Below are 19,753 nucleotides of genomic sequence, written 5' to 3'. Positions count from 1 at the left end.
GAATAATGTTTCTAGTGCTTACAGTTGGGGAGATAACCTTGAAAATGTGAACCAATCATAAACCGATGCAGTGGAACCTGCTTCAGTCAGCAGAAATTCTTGAAGGGAAGTTAATTAAATTATTGTGCATGCTTCGTGCACTGTTCTGTGGAGCCTGGCACCCAGGGAGTCACAACTACTCTCTTCATTGAGTCACTGGCTACAGCCTGATTTTCCTCTCTGGTGGATTCAGACCAAAACCACATACACCAAAATGCTCATCAGCTATGGCAGTGCTTCAGAGGAGTTACTGCAGAAGGTGGCAATAAACTCTGCAGCATCTATTAAAAGGAGGGTGGCACTGAAATATTTGGAAACCAAGCATCCATCTTTTCTTTGCAAATGAAACCTAGTAAACTCTTCAAGCAAAAAGCATATGGGTTTACAAAATAAGAAGACTGGTATTTAGGATCCATTGCTGCCAGCCAAGCCCAATCAATTTCTACCTCCAGTGATGCAGTCAGCTGGCTAATTTATGTGGATGCAAATGTTTTGCAATAGCTGTTGGGAAGAATGGATGATACCAAAGAAGTATCTGCTTTTGGCCAACTTTTAACATTTGTCCAGTGTGAGTGGGAAGGCTCCCTAGATGGGGTCTTCCTGTTTTACACTCCACTGACAGGACGTGCTACAGAGGGGACAAAATCGCTGAAGCTTTCCAACAATCAGTGTTTCAGATGGGTTGGACTGCCACCACTGTAGTGGTATTTGCACTGAGGGTGGTGCCTGACCTAGGACAGGAAAACCCAGGATCCTAGTGACTAGATTCCAGTCTGTTGTATCCACAGCCATTTGAGTGCATAGTTCAATTCACTGGGAAGCTTTGGCAGCAAACAGGATACTAGTGAGAATAAAAAAAATGACTTCATGATGCTGTGAAAATTGTCCCCGTTCCCCCAGCCTTCCTCTGCAGCATGGGGCACAGGTCACTTGCAGGTTTAAACTAGTGTAAATGGTTGTTTCTCTGTAACTTGAAGTCTTTAAATCATGATTTGAGGACTTCAGTAACTCAGCCAGAGGTTATGGGTTTATTACAGGAGTGGGTGGATGAGGTTCTGTGGCCTGCGATGTGCAGGAGGTCAGAATAGATGATCACGATGGTCCCTTCTGGCCTTAAAATCTATGAGTCTATGCAAGCAGAAGACATCAACAATTTGGTCAACTTAATATACCCTCTCTACACCCACGCACATCACACATCATTTGAAAGCTTATTATGTCTACTTAAGATAAGGTATTATGTGGAGTAGACAAAGGGTGCTGTTACCATAGAAATGGGGATGAACAATGAACCATCAATAAGTTAAAATGACCACTTTGAAATATTTGCATTTGTTTCTGTAAGTTTAACGACTCTATGTATTATTTAAAGACATACAACTGGATTTCTTTGTGACCTCAAAGCACCACAACAACAGTCTAAAGGTAAAACAAAAACTAATAATAAATTTGTACAGGTATCATTGACATGTAATCGCGCTGGTGACATTCCTAGTCAACATCATTATCATCATCTTGTTCATCCTTATGATCTCTGTTGAGATTGTGTGGGTTACCACAGTTTTCATTGGCCTGCCATGTACACAATTCTGAGCAGGGATGATTGTTCCAGCTACACACACAACTGATTGTCCAATGGCCCCTACTGATACAGGCACAAATGAGGTCTTGTAGAAGCTCCGATGCCACTGGGCCCTTGAATACAGAAAGTTATTCATCATCCATGTGCTTCCATCCATGTTGCAATGTTGATCCAATATCTGGTTTACCAATGTGCAAAGACATCCAAATCTTTGTTTGCCAAGATACTCTTTTGACATGCTCTTCAAAACTGTCCTCACATAATGGGAGTTTAGCCAGTGACTTGACCTTTTTGATGGCTATATTGAGGCACAAGCAATTCAGGTCTCTCTAGGTCTGCCTCCCTCTGGTCATAAAGTACCACTACCAACTTCCTCACTGCAGAAATTGCAGCTAGTCCAACACTATCTTCCAATGTGGCAAGACCTCTGAAGCAGTAAGTTCATTTAATTTTGACAATATTAAACACAGGTTTTTTCCCGTATCAAACAGGGATGACAGAGTCACATCCTGTTAATGCGTGTAGAGCAGGAAGTATGTTGCAGAAATCAGGAGTGAGTGCATCACAAATTGCATCCACAAGTATGAAGTGATGCTTGTCAGTTGTGCTTGTAATGGTGCCTCGTCTGAAATCACGTTATCTATGTGTTACATTTTTAGAAAGTAGTGAACAGCAAGGACCAACACATCTGTATCAGGTGACCAAATTACTATGTTTCCTTTGACGAAAAAAGACCCAAAAGCCACAATAGCACATACAAGCATGCAGAGACATCTGCTTCCTCTTGAGTACTGTACAACTCTTGTGCTTCTTCAACACCTCTGCTGATGATGGACTTTTCTACTTCACCATTGGAAAAGCTTCCAGCAAGAAGGAGTGTTTGTGTTGGGCGTGCTCCTACACTCTCAGGTGCATTTTGAACCATATAGTAACAGAGAAATTTTACAGGTAACTGCTTGTTGGATACCATGTTTAGAAACTTTTACAATGGAGGCACAGGGCATCCACCAATCACCTGGTATTTCTTGCATCCAACCTTAGATCCTGTCCAGCGCTGGCTTTCTGCAAATTTCAGAGTTACAGTTCTCATATCTGTCAAAGACTTAGATTACAGAATTAGCTTTCAGTCTGGCAGCCGTGTTAGTCTGTATAAGCAAAAAGAAGGAGGAGTCCTTGTGGCACCTTCGAGACTAACAAATTTATTTGAGCATAAGCTTTCATGGGCTAAAACCCACTTCATCAGATGCATGCAGTGGAAAATACAGTAGGAAGATATATATATACACACAGAGAACATGAAAAAATGGGTGTTGCGATACCAAGTATAACGAGAGTAATCAGTTAAGGTAAGCTATTATCAGCAGGAGAAAAAAAACTTTTTGTAGTGATAATCAGGACGGCCCATTTCCAACACTTGACAAGAAGGTGTGAGTAACAGTAGGGGGAAATAAGCATGGGGAAATAGTTGTACTTTGTGTAATGACCCATCCACTCCCAGTCTTTATTCAAGCCTAATTTAATTGTGTCCAGTTTGAAAATTAATTCCAATTCAGCAGTTTCTTATTGGAGTCTGTTTTTGAAGTTTTGTTGTTGTAGTATTGTGACTTTTAGGTCTGTAATCGAGTGACCAGGGAGATTGAAGAGTTCTCCGACTGGTTTTTGAATGTTATAATTCATGACGTCTGATTTGTGTCCATTTATTCTTTTACGTAGAGACTGTCCTGTTTGGCCAATGTACATGGCAGAGGGGCATAGCAGAGGGGAATTAGCTTTGTAAACTCCTTTTAGGACCTTGCCTCAAGTACTCAGCAGCCAATTCATCAAATGTGCGGAATTTGTCTCCAGCCGTCATTTGTATGACAGCCATGGCATCTCTGATGTACACTGTGGTTTCTCTGTTGCAAGCTCTTAGCTCATGGATTCTTTCAGTGGTGTGATCATTCTGGAACTGTTCAATTCTATGCATTCCACAACTGAGAGGCACATTCTTTGAATGTCTTCTGAAGAATGATACTCGCTGCTGGCTGAATTATATGCCTCTGTCTGTCAACCAAAGGACAAACTCCTGCACCAACTGGGGCACATAAGTAGCTGACCTCTGTAAACTACAGTCACCTGGCTTTGGATAATATTCTGAGGCTTTCATTTTGGCTATTTCAGACTGAAGGATTGAAGCGGCATTATACAAAACCACTTGTTCATTTGAAAGCTGTTCATCAGGCTCACTCACCAGAAGAACAACCACAAAACATTTGGATGATTTAAATTCCTGCTTCAGATTACTAGCAGCTTGGATAGCACGGGCTAATGTTATAGTGCTGCATAGAACAATGGTAGACTTGCCTTGTCCCTGCTGTGCATGGAATGAAACTGCAGAACCACAGTGTTTTCTAATCTTGCCTGTAATTTGCTCCTGGAATAGTTTCTACATCAGAGGGAAGGTGGGCTTTATACCTTTGTAGCAGCAGGGACAGGAGGAGAAGAGCCTCTTGTTGTACACAAGATCATTGTCTCTCTTTTCAATCAGCTGATCAAATGAAATGTTATAAGGTGACTTATTGTTTCAGTGTAACTAGACGGTTTTGCTTTAAGATTAGTTTTACTCAAGGCACGTTGAGTGATAAACTGCATCCTTAGCAAACAAGTCTTTCACGGAAGTGCTGCGCAATGTGTCATCATCTCCTCTTTGAAGTGCTGCCTCCCTTGGATGGTTAATCTCTCAAAAATTTCCATTTTATGAAGTTGCTTGTCCTTCTTGTGCGTTTTTCTCAAGAAAGCAATTCAATAGGACCAGTCGCTGGAGGACGTGCTTGCTCTGGTGGCTATAGAAGCAGGACTCAGAGTCTGTTTTCTTTCCTGGGTTCAACACAACTCTTGACATGTGTAAATTGGACTTGCCTGTATAGTTCTGAAGGCAGCCCCTTTGACAGGGTATTGGCAGCACATCATCAAAACTAGGAAACTCACCCAGTAGCCGCCAATACAACTCATCTCTCCTGGGTTCTGCTGCCAGCATCACAGAATTCTGTCCAGCCCTTACGGCTTTGACAGTTTTGCATTCTTCTGATTTTCTTGACAAATAACACATTTTTCAAAGTTTATTGAGTGTCTTTTTCTATTGGATGTAAGCTTTAAGGGGCTCGTATCCTCCATGTCTTCATATACTATAACTTCCTTGTAGAGGTAAAATTCTGAAAGTATGTTGTTAGCATTCCCACCCCAACTGCCACCACTTTTCATTGTGTACAAACATGCAGACTTGTGCTAAATGTGATATAAATTAGATCTATGTTAGTATCAAACCTGCCATTTTTGTTTAGTGAGCACATTGACTGAAGCCCAATATGAATGAAGCTGTGTATTGTCATTGGTAACACTAATACTGCCCCGTGCATAAGTGTCACTGAATTAAAAAGCTAGGTTCTAGAACATTTCAAAGGCTAGTACTACATGCATACACAATTACAAATTAAAACCGTCTAACCAAGCAGACTAGATGCTACATTGTATATACAGAAGCTTACAAATGGAGAAGAATTGGATTAGGAATTTCAAAACATTTATATCTACCCACTATGCAGCATAAACTACGGGCCTGCAATCTACTGCTAATGGTGCACAATCTTCAGCATGTGTCTGATCCGGCCAGCAAATTTCAGTTGAAAATATAGGAAACTTGTGAGATAGTTTGACAATTAAGAATATATCATGTGAAAACATTTCCTGTTAATATATAGAAAAAGGTAGCTATTTGCCATTTTTGTCACATGCTAACCAGCTTTGTCATTTCTGAAAAAAAAATACTTGTCCGTGCAAAACCAATAAAAATTTGTTAATACATTGTTGTTTGGTTGCTGTAACAGTAAGGTATTGAAATTAACAAACAGCAAACACTGTAGTCATAGTCACGGTGCAGGGTTTCTGGAACTGTGCAAAAAAATCACACTCATTTTGGGTACCATTGTTTCACCTCATCTACAGGCTTACAGGACCACTTGACAGCTCCACATCATACTGATCTAAACACATGTAAAACATGCTTTAAAATGATACATGATATGGATGTGTATACAGTGGGTACACCATTTTATGTGAAGAATTGGGCACTCAGCATTGGTAGCTTCTCTTCCTCTCCTGAGTTCATTGACTTTCACATGGTAAAGTTCTGCCTGTTTGAGCTCAAAGAAGACAAATATTTCCTCACCGAATATGGGTTTTCCCTTGCTGAATACTCAGACTGGGGGTTGTGATTCCCAGGAGGGTCACAAACAGTTGTCAATGAGTTTCAGCCACCCAGTTCTTCCTCTACATGAGAGGAGGACCCCAGCAAGAGAGACAGACGGTGCCAGGGCAGTCCCAGTATGGAAAAACGGGTTTGGGAGGGGGTGTCCAGGTTTGAGAACTACTGCACTAAAACCACACTGCCTCTCTTGGCCCATTTCCTGACATCAGACCAGCAAGCTGAGACAGCGATGCCATCAACCCAGAAATTTGTAGCTGCTAAATGATGCAGCTACAACAGTTCCAGCCAACTCTACCTGCTAAACACTGTGACATCACAGTGACTCGAACTTTAATAACCGGCTCAGCACGACAGAGACAAGAACCTCAGAGAGGCCTGTACCTTGATGTTACCATAGAAGTTCTTAACCACCAACCTCACTGCCTTATATCAGTCACTGGGCTTGAGGGACTCAGGCAGCAGAATCTGAAGTGAAAGCTGCAGGAGGAGCTGTTGTCTGGCTGGAGAATTTATGAGGCTCCCAGCTACTCCCAGCAAGGGGAGCAGCACTAGTACCTGATGGGAGAAGGATGGTCCAAGCTCAGCTTCTACAAGATGTCTCCTTTCTTCACAAGATGTTCCCTGCTGGCCTCCTTTCTCCTCCAGGGGAGGCAAAGAGGGAAAGAGAGAGAGAGAGGATGCTGCCTCAAGTTCTCCCGCCCTCCCTCTCATTCAGAGCAAAGAGACCCTACCAACAATTTCCCCGGCCCAAGCCAGGATCCAGAGGAAACACAATAGCCTAAAAGTTGGCTCCTTCTGCCCTCCTGGCATTTCTTCAATGGATATGGGGACGGAGAGAGAAGTTGTGAGCACAAGTGTTGTTCTCTTACCCAGCCCCCCCACACCACACATACACTTACTTTTGTTTGGCTTCTTTTGGTGCCTTCTTGGAGACATGGGCTCCTCTAGGCAACATTTAGTCAGTTGTCTCCACTCCTTTCCAGATGCATTGCCACCCGAGATGATGCAATAGCATTCCACCACAAAACGTCAACACCCACGATGGCATATAACGATACTTTCTATTTTGATCTACTTTCACCACAGATTTCTGATCATCTAAATTCCATCCTCAAGGGGGGGACAAACAAGCATGCCCCTCTCCCCCGCATTTCAGAAGAATCTTCCCCTTGCTTCACAAATATAAGCATCCCTCTTCCTTGCTGGTTAAAAAGTGTTATGATTCAGCTACGATATGTACCACAGCACAGATGGCAACTGAGGAGAGTTATTTTGACAGTTGACTTAAAATTTAATTTCTACTCTTCATTTTCCAGAAGAAAGTATTTTCCAACGCCCCTGTCATTTTCCTTTTTATTTTAAAGGTGTACACACTTCACCATTTCACAGACTTCCTTCTTTCCTCTTTTTTCTTGGGCCACACTCAGCATTGTTCCCTTGGCATAGTGTAAACACGACTGCCATGGAGGAAGGCAATGCTTATAATGAATGATGCATTTAACTTCAAAGGATTTCTCTTGTTTGTCTTAACTTTAAATCATTGTTATGACAATTTAAAAAACAACTTTCTGTTCTTAGTACTGCAGTGGGTTTGTTTAGCTTTTTAATATTTTGTTTTGCTTTTACACTGTGCAGCTTATGATGTTTAAATTATCATTGTTTGTTTATTATTGATCTATTAAATATCTAGACAGTGCTCATGTGCCTTGTCAGAGATGTGGTTTAAAAATTAAATTGTCATTATTATTACTATTGCTTAATAGCGCCAACAACAAATTTAATCCATCTAAGGACCACGCTCAGTAAGAATTCTGTTTAGTTCAGGTACTGTGGGAGGCTGCACAAGGCACCCATCAATTTTAGCAGCATACATCGTTGCTCTGCTCTGCTCTTGCATTTTGTCCACTTCAACTTGGCTTTTTGCTACTGGCAGAGGGTGCCACATCAGAGAGAGCTGCTAAATATGGGGGAGATCTTTATTGAACCTCAATTTTTTTTATTCATCATCTTGATGACTGGTGGCAGCAGGGGTTGAAATAAAAAGTTTCCATTTAACAACTAAGGGCCTGATCCAAACCCCTAGACATGAATGAAAGGTTTCCCATGGTCTCCAAAGGGCTTTTGGTCTGGCTCTAGTCCAGTCAAATGGATTTTAAATGGGTACACAAAAGTGAAAAAGATGTATAAAAATGTTACTGTCACATGAATCCAAGATGATGTTCGTGCATTTTATACATAGCAAACAATTCTTTTCGTTCAGTTTATGGTAGGTTTCTATTTTAAATCAGTACCAAAAGCTAAAATCTATCAGATCATTTTGCTTTGCGGACTACATAGAGGAGCCATGTAATAGTGGGCCCTTTAAGGCAGGTGTAGTGGCCCAGGATGGCAGGCCTATGGTCCAGCGTTACTCTGTTCCAAGAGCAACACATTTGTAGTCTGAAGGGACACCTGGGTGTTGGAAACTGGCACAACAAAGCATAGTGATAAAGGTGGCAGGGTTTTGAGCAACATCCTTTACTTGGTGAAGGAGGGACCTGAAGGAAGCAGGACCTGCTGGTGGGTTAGAGACTAGAAGGGGCCCAGAAATGAACCCAACAATGGCTCTGCAAGAAGCAAGGGAAAGAGCCAAGGAAGAGGCCTAACGAGACCACCAGATGACTGGGGGAACATATCCTGAGGAGGAGTTGTCATTTGACCAAGAACCAGATAGACTTGTCTCAAGAGGAAGGAAGTGGCCTGGGGGGCGGACAGGGCGACTTTGAGGTTTGTACCAGATGCCTCTCCATGAGTCATGACCCAAGGCTGGAGCCACCAGGCAGGGGAAGGTGAGCACTGCCCTTGGTCTGGGGTGTGGTGCAGGAGTACCCCAGAGAAGTAGGGAGAGTTGCAGACCTGGGTTTGTTTGCACTTTTTGTTAATTTGGACTTTGGTTCCCCAGGAAGAGGCAGGGTTCTGGTGTAGCTGGAGAGCTAAACCAACCAAGAGAAACTGCCTATGGCTGTATTCACGCTGCAACAAAGGATGGCCCAGCTACAGCAGTATATATCTGGGGTCTGATCCTACTCTCATCCAAGTCTACGAGATTTTTGAATTAACTTTAATAGGAGCTGTATTGGGCTATTGATCAGCAGCGCCTTGTTTGCCAAGATAAGGCAGGTTTAGGGGAGTTCACAGAAGCAGTTGAAGAGGTCTCAGACAGTTCAACCCCATTAAATGATTCTCTCTTCTCCCCTGTCTTTTCCTTGCAGTGTGATGGCAGCATGTGAGAGACATTCAACCGAGATTACACCTTTCTGATTTTCTGCATCGAGCCTTGGAGGTAGCCTGCCCTCAGCACTGCCCTTGAAGTGTGAACCTAGTAATGTTGCCAGTATACAGTGCTCATTTTCAGACATGATGCTTATTTTGGGAGCACTTGAGAGATTTACAGCCATATCCTCCGCCAACATGACAACAGGCCTGTCAGCTTTTCTCTTCAAATTCTCTCCAGGTCACCCAGGAAAAAGTGTAGAAACTTAATCTGAGGAAGGCTTTGACTGATAGTTGGACTGACTGCACTGATGTTCAGGGCAGTGGCCTGAACTGGCTCTGACAAACTGACCAGACTTTCAAAGCAGACTGCAACTACTACAGCAAAGCATTCTGCCTGCTGTGCCTGGCAATGTTCACATTCGCCTTTCCCAGTTTTCCTGCACCCTGAGCCACTGTGGTGCCGAGTAGATTCCCAGCACGCAGGTCCCACTGTAAGCACTCGTTATACCACTATGATGCTCCTGTTCCGAAGGGCTGAAAAAGTAAATGGCCATTGCACCCTGATTCCCAGGCAAGAGGCTACAGATTGACAGAATCAGATGGCATGGAAAATGTGCAATGTGCTAATGGCTGCTGTCTTTAACAGCTCTGGCCTCTTTGGCACTATCAGCAGACATGAGAAACCGGTGGCACGACTTCTACTCAGCTCTCAGTAGGAATGGCTGGAATTTCAGAGATTTTCCTAAGTATCTGTGGAAGGAACTATATAGATCAGCAGCCCAAAATCCAAACAGGAACTGAGGAGGCAGTTTTTCCATTTTCTAAGGCTGAATCTATCTATCTGAAAACTCTGTTGTGAAGCTGATTCACCCTTGTGAAAGAATTTCCATTGGGAGGTCTTGTGCCACCCCCAACACTCAGACTTACCTCCAAAGGTGCGTTGAAATTTCCTGCCTGCTCCCCCAACCTCTCTCCAAGAAAGCACTCCCTGGAGGTGCCTGTCCTGAGCCCCTCAGGAATTTTCAGGATCTCTTGGCACAAGGTGGAAACTCAGAGTGCAAAGCTGTCCAAAGTATCAGTAAAAACCGCATAGGATTGGGCTCCTGGTTTAAACCTTCCCCATGGCTGATATTAATTTCCATCTGCTTCTTAGCCACTGCCAGATAAATGCTGCAGGGAATTTGGGGGCAAGACAGGACTCATTTGGGTGGCCTAATTCCATCGCTGAACAAAGTACCCAATGGGATCTTTTTGTTTGGTTTCCTTAGGCTGAGACCCACAAGGTCTAGCATGCCTCATCCCTGGCCCAGATTGTCCTGTGCTGAGCCATGCTCAGAGGGGGCCTCTGCAGGCCGATCTCCCCCTGTCTGAGCAGAAGTGCTGGTGGTCAATAAACAGCACAGCCTGCTCCTCAGAGGGATCAGGAGTCTGCCAGTGCTCAGTCAGGGAGTGGGCTGGGCCTGGGAGGGGCTGTGCCAAGGGAACAGACACGCTATGCACATAGTCCCCTACCCCTTTTTGGAACTCTCCTCTGTACAGTGGGACTTACCCATTAAATGGGAGTGTCTGAAGTACGCTCAGCATGGCTTTTTTGGAGCAATTCTCCTAGCGAACACAAGAGGGAGCCAGGGTGGCCGGGAGCCAATAGAGACACATGACCTCCGCCCATACAACCCCTGGCTTCAGCAAGGATCTGCAAGTTCTGGAGGCCAACCCCCTTGCCTGTTCCATGGGTGGGAACTCTGCTCCCTCCAGGGAACCTCCCAGGGTTTCCCATGCCTGTGCCCTTTCTGTGAGTTTTCCCACCCAGGGTGGGGGTGGGCATGATCTTGCTGCTAGTTTTTTGGCCAGGCTGAGTGTGAATTTACCAGCAACAGTTGGTCCAGGACCCAGTCAGTATTTATTCATATTTATATCATGACTAACTGCAAAACAAACGTGAATGTTACTCTCCCTGACCAGCTCTGCTAGGAGAAAGGAAACTTTGCATGAGTCACCGCTGCAATTGGTAAAATACTGGCAGCAATGTGATCTGTTTCCTGTATTTGGTGAGCAAGGGATAATGTCCCCATAAATTGGGAAATGACTTTATGACTGAGAAGTAGTCATGGGCATGCAGCGTATGGTGCATGCAGTTTGATTTCTGGTTCACTTAGCCTTGGTAATGTGACTCCAGCTGACTTTGGGATTGCTTGGAGCCCTTTATATCACTAGTGTGGGCAGCACTGAATAACTAGCGCAGCCTTTTTGGAAAGGAAAGTCTGACTTGGAACAATGCTGTGAGTCACCCTGGGCATGAGTTTATGTAAAAGGGTTGTGGGCAACAAGTGCAAAACAGAGCTGTAGATCATTCAGGAATGTAATTGGCAAGGTGCTGACATGCTGGGATCCTAATGAGGAAATTATGGTATTTCTCTGCCATGTTTTTCCTGTGGGGTCCTTTGACGTGATGCATTGCGTTTCTTTAGGACCGCAGTGTTTTTGCACCCTGCTCTTACTTGCAGCATGATGGGCAAGGCTCATAGGCTTGATTAATTCAAATAGAGACCACCTGTTTATCTGTTTACTTACAAGGCATCCACGGACACTGAGCCTGAAACTCACTCACACTAAGGCCACTTTATGCTGCACTGGCAATCTGACATGGGTATAGCTGGTAAGGGAAGGAGGCTCACTGTGCCACTTAGTCCTTTCATATCATCCTCCCCGCCAACCTTCAACCACCATCTTATGTTGATGCCTCTTGAGCAACCATCTTAGTAGTAGTACACCCTTGCATTACTTCAGCCCCTACGAGCCCTAGTCATGGGCCAGTACCCCATTGTGCTTGGCACTGTACTGATAAATGGAACTGTGTGCTTCTGTCTCAGGTCTTTGCACTACACTTGCATATGTTCATGTTTTCTGAACTTGCTGAACATCCACCTGGTGAGGTGTAGAAGATATGGGCTCTGCCTCCCAGAACATATAGGCTAAGGCCAGCGTGGAGTTAACCAGCAAGGTCAGTGTTAAAAGGCAGCTTTGCTTTGCGCCTGCTTGCATCTGTGCTTAGGGCTCATGGATGGAACTGGACTGAAAGCTCAAACTAAATCCATCTGTGCAGTTCCAGAACAGACACAGCACAAGCTTCCCCCTCCAATGTGCCTCAACCCTCACTGGGCCGGCTCTCCCTACAGGGACAAGGAAGATCAGGCTCCTGACCAGGTACCACAGTGACAGCTGTGGGTAGCGTAAGAACCTGAACGAAATGGAAAGGAATGCCTGCTCAGCCCTTCATCTATCATCTGAGAGGACGAACAGGGAGATCAATTATTTTCTCTCTCACTTCTGCACATCCAGGCTTCCCCCAGCGGCAAGGACCCGCACTCTCCTCTCCTGCAGATACATCAGGAAATGGAAAAAGGAATTAAAAACAAACCAACCAACGGGCCTGGCTGCTGAGATTTTCTGCCTCGGTGGGGTTACTCCCAGTTTACACCAGTGTAAATGAGTTCTAACTCAGGTGCACACTTTTTATTTTTAAGATGGAGGCGGGGGAGCACCCTTCTTGAGAGACTTTGCTTGCTTAATTAGCCTCTTCTCTATCACACTATCTATCTTCCTCTTCAACCTCTATTCTCATTCGTGCAGATTTATAGTGGCCAGCAAATCGGCAACACCTGTACATCCTGTAGCTGCAGCAGGCGGCTTCCCCTTACTGCTAATGGATTTAGAATGAATGGGGGGACTTTTTCTCCCCCCTCATTAAATCAAATCGAAACTGATTTCTGACATGGCAGCTGGACAAGCTGCAATGTCTTGAACTAACAGCCACCCCCTCATGACAGAATCATTCTCTCCCCCTTCCTTTTCCACCCCCCTTTTGTTTTTCAAACTAGGTGCAGTCAGCAGAGCACGCTTCCTGGGAAGTCATGATGGCTACTTCATCATCTTTTATTTTTGTAAGTCACATACCCCTGAACAGTGAACTGTTCCAAATTTGCAGGCGTGTGTGGAGATGGATGAGTTACAGATTCCATGTGAGTGGACAACAGATGTGGGGAAGGACCTTGATGTGGTCCTGCAGCTCAGGTTTGAGAAATGTGCTCACACATTCCCCAGAGTGAGGGGGGTTGCTTCTGCCACGGCTCTGTTTCACTGCTGTCAGAGTTGGGCTTGTTTGTTTTAACATTGTTAACTTTTAGAGAAGTGAAGTTCAAATCCAAACTTTCCCAGAGTTAGGGTGTATTTAAACACAGGGGCTTAGTTGGATCCATTATATATAGAGAGGCTAGGTACATTTTTCAAAAATGCCTAAATCAATGGGACTTAGGGCCAGATTTTCAATGGTATTTAGGTGCCTAAAAATGCAGATGCTTTTAAAAATCTCACTTAGCCCACTCTCTGCATCTTTAGACCCCTAAATACCTTTGAAAATCTGGTCCTAAGTACCTAGGTCACTTTTGAAAATGAGATTTAGGAGCCTAAATCACTTCTGCTGCAACACTTGAATCTTATTCTGTATTTTCTACTACAAGTTTATGTCGGATTTAGCAGCGTTAAATCAAATTAACCATGCACCCGTCCACACAATGAAGCCATTTTTTCGACATAAAGGGCTCTTAAAACCGATTTCTGTACTCCTCCCCAACGAGGGGATTAGCACTGAAATCCACATCGCCGTTTCGAATTAGGGTTAGTGTGGATGCAATTCGAAGGTATTGGCCACCGGGAGCTATCCCACAGTGCACCATTGTGACCGCTCTGGACAGCACTCTGAACTTGGATGCACCGGCCAGGTGTACAGGAAAAGCCCCAGGAACTTTTGAATCTCATTTCCTGTTTTGCCAGGCGAGCTCATCAGCACAGGTGACCATGCAGTCCCAGAATCGAAAAAGAGCTCCAGCATGGACCGAACGGGAGGTACTGGATCTGATCGCTGTGTGGGGAGAGGAATCCGTGCTATCAGAACTACGTTCCAAAAGACGAAATGCCAAAACGTTTCAAAAAGTCTCCGAGGCCAAGAGGGACAGAGGCTACAGCAGGGACGCAACACAGTGCCGGGTGAAACGTAAGGAGCTCAGACAAGCGTACCAGAAAACCAAAGAATCAAACGGATGCTCCGGGACAGAGCCCCGGACATGCTGCTTCTACAAAGGTAAAATACTAGAATTATAAAACACTGTGAAGTACCACGGAGAAAGCAATAGAGCTACAGTAGAGAGAAAGGCCCAGACTGTGTGCTCAGGGCAGGTGCATGGGGTATATGTCAGCACTCCGTTTGGCCTAATGTTTCCATGGAGAACTATCAAACGGACATAGTATTTGTGTCCTTTCAGCACAGAGGGAAACAGCAAACCGGGGCACTAGTGGGAAAGTCCTGCCCATACTCTGCACCCCTAGAAGGCCCTGGCTGGGAACAGGACTTCAGGGGCCTATACTGGGGGATCTGTACCTGCTGCACCAAGCCTCCCTTGGAGCTCTGTAGGGGCTCCTAGCTTCTGGCTACGGAGAGGGTTTAGGGCAAAGCCAGCGGATCCATTATTATGCAGCCTTCCTGCATAACAAGAGCTGCCTATGCAGTACTGCAGCCGTTGGGCTTCACTAGTGGCAACAAATCAGGTAGGTTTCTGCTCCCCGCTTGGGGAAGAGGTTTTGGTAGTGTTATCTGTGGCAACCTAATGCCACTGTGCAGACAGGCCACTGCGGGGGCATTGAGGGAGAAACACAAAAGCTCTAGGCAAGGAGGAAACAAGTCATTCAGTTACTCACCTTTGCCTTGGTGGCCCAAGTCTTCACATTGACAGATTCCACCCAGAACCAGGGGATCCTCATGCTCCACTCAGGTTTGCGGGGTGCAGTCCTTTGTGCTTCATTTTGAGAGGGAGCAAGGACTTGCCCCTAAAATTAAAGACCTTTTATGTTAACGAGACAGACTCCTGGGGATCCATCATCAGACTGTGGTATTTCAAACAGTCCCATCACCATCATCTCTAGGTACCAACCCAGCATTATTATAGCTGGTTACCAAAAAGTTATGGAAAAGGCACTCAGTCCATAAGAAGCTGTAGGTATTTATCAATGTGAGAATGTTTTATGTGTGAAGAGACTTAAACTTAACTAAGCCCTCTCAGTTTCTGGAGCAGGATCGTGTTTCCAGGCTCTGACAGCAACAATTTTTATGGCTCACTTAGTCAGCATTTCTGATGTCTATAATTTAAGGTAACAGCCGCAAGAAAACCCAAGGGTTTGTGTGAAATGGAGTTAAATTTAGGTCTGAAAAGAGGGACAGCTGAGAAGCATGCTGCAGCCGTAGGGGAGGTGGCATGGTCTGCTGATTAGGACAAGGGAGTGGAGTCAGGAGAGCTAGATGCTATTTCTAGCTTTGCCACTGGGGCCTTGAGTAGGTGGCTTAACTTCTCTCTGTTTCTGTTTCCCTATCTTTACAATGGGATGAATAATACTGCATGAGCTTTGTACAATGCTTTGAGATCCGTGGATGAAAGATGATACACACAAGTGCAAGGTATTATCAATGAGCACCCACAGTACTAGATCTGCCCCACCCCTCTGGCCTGCTAGATGGTTATATTTATTTTTATTAATGTGAGAAATGTTTAAAGCTTGTTAAGCTTATTAACACTGTTTGGCACTCCACAGGCTGTTGTGTGGCTTACAACACACTGGAGTTTAGCTCTGCTTCCAACCAGTGGGGTTAGGCTCATGTTCTCTGTTGTCACAATGCCCAATGATACAGGGTACCAGTATTGAGTGGCTGGTTTGCTTAATACTATATGTTCTGTATTCCATTAATCTGAAAGGAGATGTTAGCAGCTGAAGTTATAAAGCAGATGTAAATTGCTATTGTCACATGCTTATAAGAGTCTCAGATATTAATATGGGGCTGAGAAATTGTGGACTCCAGAATTGTAGGGACTCTGCAGGGTTTTTTTTTGTTTGTTTCTTTTTTCTTTTTTTTTCTGAATTCTGCAATATCACTGTAAATTCTAAGCTTTCATTAAAAACATTTGTTTCTATTGTTGCCCCTCTGCCAAGGCATAGAAGAATTCCAGGGCCTTGCAGGGCAGCGTCTCACTGGAGGGGAAATATGGGACTCAGAGTTTGGGTACATTAAGTGTAACTTGCTTTTTTCTTTCTCTTTCTTTTTTTGTCTTTTGTTTTTTAAAACACATATGCACCAGTCCTGGTACTGAGGCAGTCACAAACAGGCAGGCAAATCCTTTCTTCCAGAAATCTCAGCCAACACACCAATGTCCAGTTCCCAGAAGGTTACTGTGTCCCAAGCATTGTCTTCAAACATGGAGAATAAAACAAAACTCTGCTATCTGACACAGCTTCCCTCAAAGGATAACTGCACAGCAAAACTAACAATAATACAGCATAATTTAAAAGACTAAAATCTTGCTCACACTAAGAAAAAGAAACTTGTAAGATCATGTATAACAGTGCCATCTGGTGGCACCTGACATACACTATCTTTTCCCATTGCCAAGGTATAAGTTTGCATGGAAGGATTTGATTTTTATCAGTAAATTGTCAGCAAACGTCAATTCTACCGAACAGACACAAACCAACAAAAAAATATTTCCATCAATAATAATAAAAATTAACAGATAGGCAAAGCAAGAAAAATGCTGCTTGAGAACTTATTAGAGTTTGATTTAAGGATATTTATTCTGTAAATTTTGACATGTAATGTAGACAATTTGTGTTTTAACAGTCATCAAGATTTAACTTTTTGAATCTCAATGTCTACTGCCACTAAATAGTTGTTGTCTGATCCCACCCATTGTCTGCCTTGCCCATAATTTCCCACAACTGTGAAAATTTAAATAAATACAAATCTACAAAAATTCTTTAAAACCAACAAATATTAGCCATCAAAATTATGTAAAACAAAACAAAACAGAAAACCAACAAAGAACAAATTCTGCCAAGCCTAGATATAAGCATCAGAATGTAAGTATCAATGCAGAGAATGGACGTCAGACAATATCAAAAGCAGCAGCAAAAATGGAAGGTCACCCCTTCTTCCTCTTTGAGGCATGAACTTCAAACCCTAATTGGACACTTAAATGTTAACATTAGTGAGCCAAGTACTTTTTTGTCTTCTTGGCCTTGTAAAACAAATGTCAGTTAACTGGAAAAAAAATTCATACAATCTTAAAATGCACAGTAAATATTGAAGGAGAGTCAGGAAATGCAAAAGTCTAGATTTCTACAACAATACTGACACCGTCCTGTGGCCCATCTTGTACATTTATGAAATACACTTAAGACACAAGCAAAAAACAGTAATCAATCGTAATTTTAACCATGTAGGAATTCTACATAACAGGCCATGCGACTCAGTTAACCTTTCAGTAAGAACCTTAACTTCTGCATTTCCCAACTTTTGAAAATATTAATCTGTGCAACTACAATGTTATTTTAGCTTTGTGCATGCCCTTCTCTAGAAGATTGTTGCCAGAATAGCAGGTTAATTACTTCTAGCAGGTGCATGTGTTATATATTCATATGTTACCCCTCCACAGTGTGAATTATGTCACCAAGTTTGTGACCTAAACATGTGTTGTTGCTAAGCAATACTGAGTCACAAGTTTCTTGTGGTCTGCAACTCTCATTTGGTATTTCACTAGAGATGTGCCACTGCCATACATGCTTCTGCTTTGGGCAACTGAACTCTTATTTGCCTGAAGGGATGCCCAATCCAGCTGCTATGAAGTAAGAGCTAGAAATCTACACCCAAAGCTTTTTCAATGATCTATTCAAGGGGAGCTAGCTCCTCAGACTGCAATAGGCCCTACTGTCTTCTTGTCCCAACAGACACCCAGCCACTGATTGGGCTCAGCTGAGCCCTTGTTATCAGAACTGGCCTTTGATGCTACAGATGTTATACCAATAAATTAAAAACCAACACGATCTTATTAAAGGGGAAAAGGCAAAATACCACATTTATTGTGAATACAGAAAGAATCATAGAAAGCAGTTAGTTATAGCTATAACATTCCATTCAATCTCATATTTATTCACACATTCATTCATACACACACACACAGGTTCTGCAAGGTTGTTATCGTAGTTACCAGCCTTAGAGTTGCTCATGCCAAGCCACTGGCCAGGTGGCCTGGACATGAGGAGGGAGCAGGGCCTTGTCAGATGCTCATCTGATGCTCCTGGAAGTTGCTTTGCAGAATCAGACCCCAAAGTTCTCACTTTTTAGAGTCTATTTTTATAGGAATTTCTTCCTATGCCAGTCTATGGGAATTGCTTCATCATGCTGTTGCTGAATCAATCAGCAGATAGCACATTCCTGACGGCTCCGAGATGTTATCTTTGGTTCTCCCATTCTTGAGGCTGTTGGGTGGATTCCAGTCTGCCCTCCGGGGGTCCTCTGGTTATTTCCACTTGACGCCTTCTTCAGCCGATGGACACTGGATTCTTAGGCTGGCACCTCCCTGATCATTCAGTGATTATCCACACCAAGCATCCATCCACATACATCCTCTATCTCTATTTTAATCACAATTGTTAATACAACAAAAGGGCGGGGAGTTTCTGGGTGCTGTTTCTGTTGTTAGAATATTGCTTTGAGTCTCTCTCTCTGTGAATTGCTTTGAGAACAGACTCTGTCTTAGAATGTACTAACACAATTAGCAGCTTGCAAGTTTCACACATAGAGGGAGAGAAACAGTACCAAAAACCAAGAGACCTCTTAATTAGTAATACCCTGGAATTTAAACTATGGGGAATCAAACTCATTTGTGATTTTAATACAGAACTTCTTTAATATGATCCAACACAGAGGAGAATCTTTTGTGTTTTTCAAGCAAAAAACAAGTCCTTTTTCTTGCAAAGATACCCTTAAAAACAGATTGCTAGGACTGAAAGGCATATGCAGTTGGGCTCCAGTTCTCCAGCAGGAGTACTCCTCACCCATAAATGCATAGACACAGAGAGGATAACTACACTACAAGCGAAGGTGTGATTTATCACAGATTGGCATACCTGTAACCTAGCTAGTGTGGGTAACAATAGCAATGAAGAGGCAGTGGCACAGCCTCAATACAGGCCATCTGTCCAAGTACAAGCCCGCTGGAGAGCCTAGGTATGTGCTAGCCAGTGTGGAAGCCTGAGACATTCCTCTTCTTGGGGTCTGTGAGCACGAGTTGCAGAATGAGTACTACTTGCTCATGCAAACACTGCCAACACAGTCAACAGGACTATTTACATGTGTCACCCAGTGAGAGTAGAGATTGTAGAACTGAGCCTGGGGTTATTAGATTGAATGCTGCGTGTAATGCTTCTGTAGCACCCTGAATAGAAAACACAAACTTGAAAAATCCTCTCTTTCTCTAAGGTGCCACAAGTACTCCTTTTCTTTTTACGAATACAGACTAACACGGCTGTTACTCTGAAACCTCTTTCTCCTGCTATTCCTATGTGTACAGTGCTAAATCCTGTTCTTGACAATGTACAGTACATGCAGTTCAAGGCAAGGGGCATTGCAGGTGCTCTGATCTCTTCCCCTGCCTGCCATACATACCACAGAATTTGTCTTCCTCTATGTAACACATATTGCAGGTCATCTCCTTGTTTCATTTCTTACAATCCATCTCTTTGTCCCTGCAAGA

The 19,753-nt window shown here is 43.6% G+C and overlaps 1 long non-coding RNA gene across 1 annotated transcript in view; it reads right to left on the bottom strand.

Moving 5' to 3' along the window:
• LOC122466617 overlaps positions 1–14,977 on the bottom strand; it is a 32,708-nt gene extending 17,731 nt beyond the window's left edge. The window contains exon 1 of the long non-coding RNA XR_006292271.1: positions 14,871–14,977. This is a non-coding gene — a long non-coding RNA (uncharacterized LOC122466617). The remainder of the gene's footprint in view (positions 1–14,870) is intronic.
• Positions 14,978–19,753: the final 4,776 nt, after the last annotated feature.

Source organism: Chelonia mydas, chromosome 7, assembly GCF_015237465.2.
Source record: "Chelonia mydas isolate rCheMyd1 chromosome 7, rCheMyd1.pri.v2, whole genome shotgun sequence".
NCBI lineage: Eukaryota > Metazoa > Chordata > Testudines > Cheloniidae > Chelonia > Chelonia mydas.
Note: the sequence above shows the minus strand (reverse complement) of the source record. Positions and strands in the feature narration are given on the sequence as shown.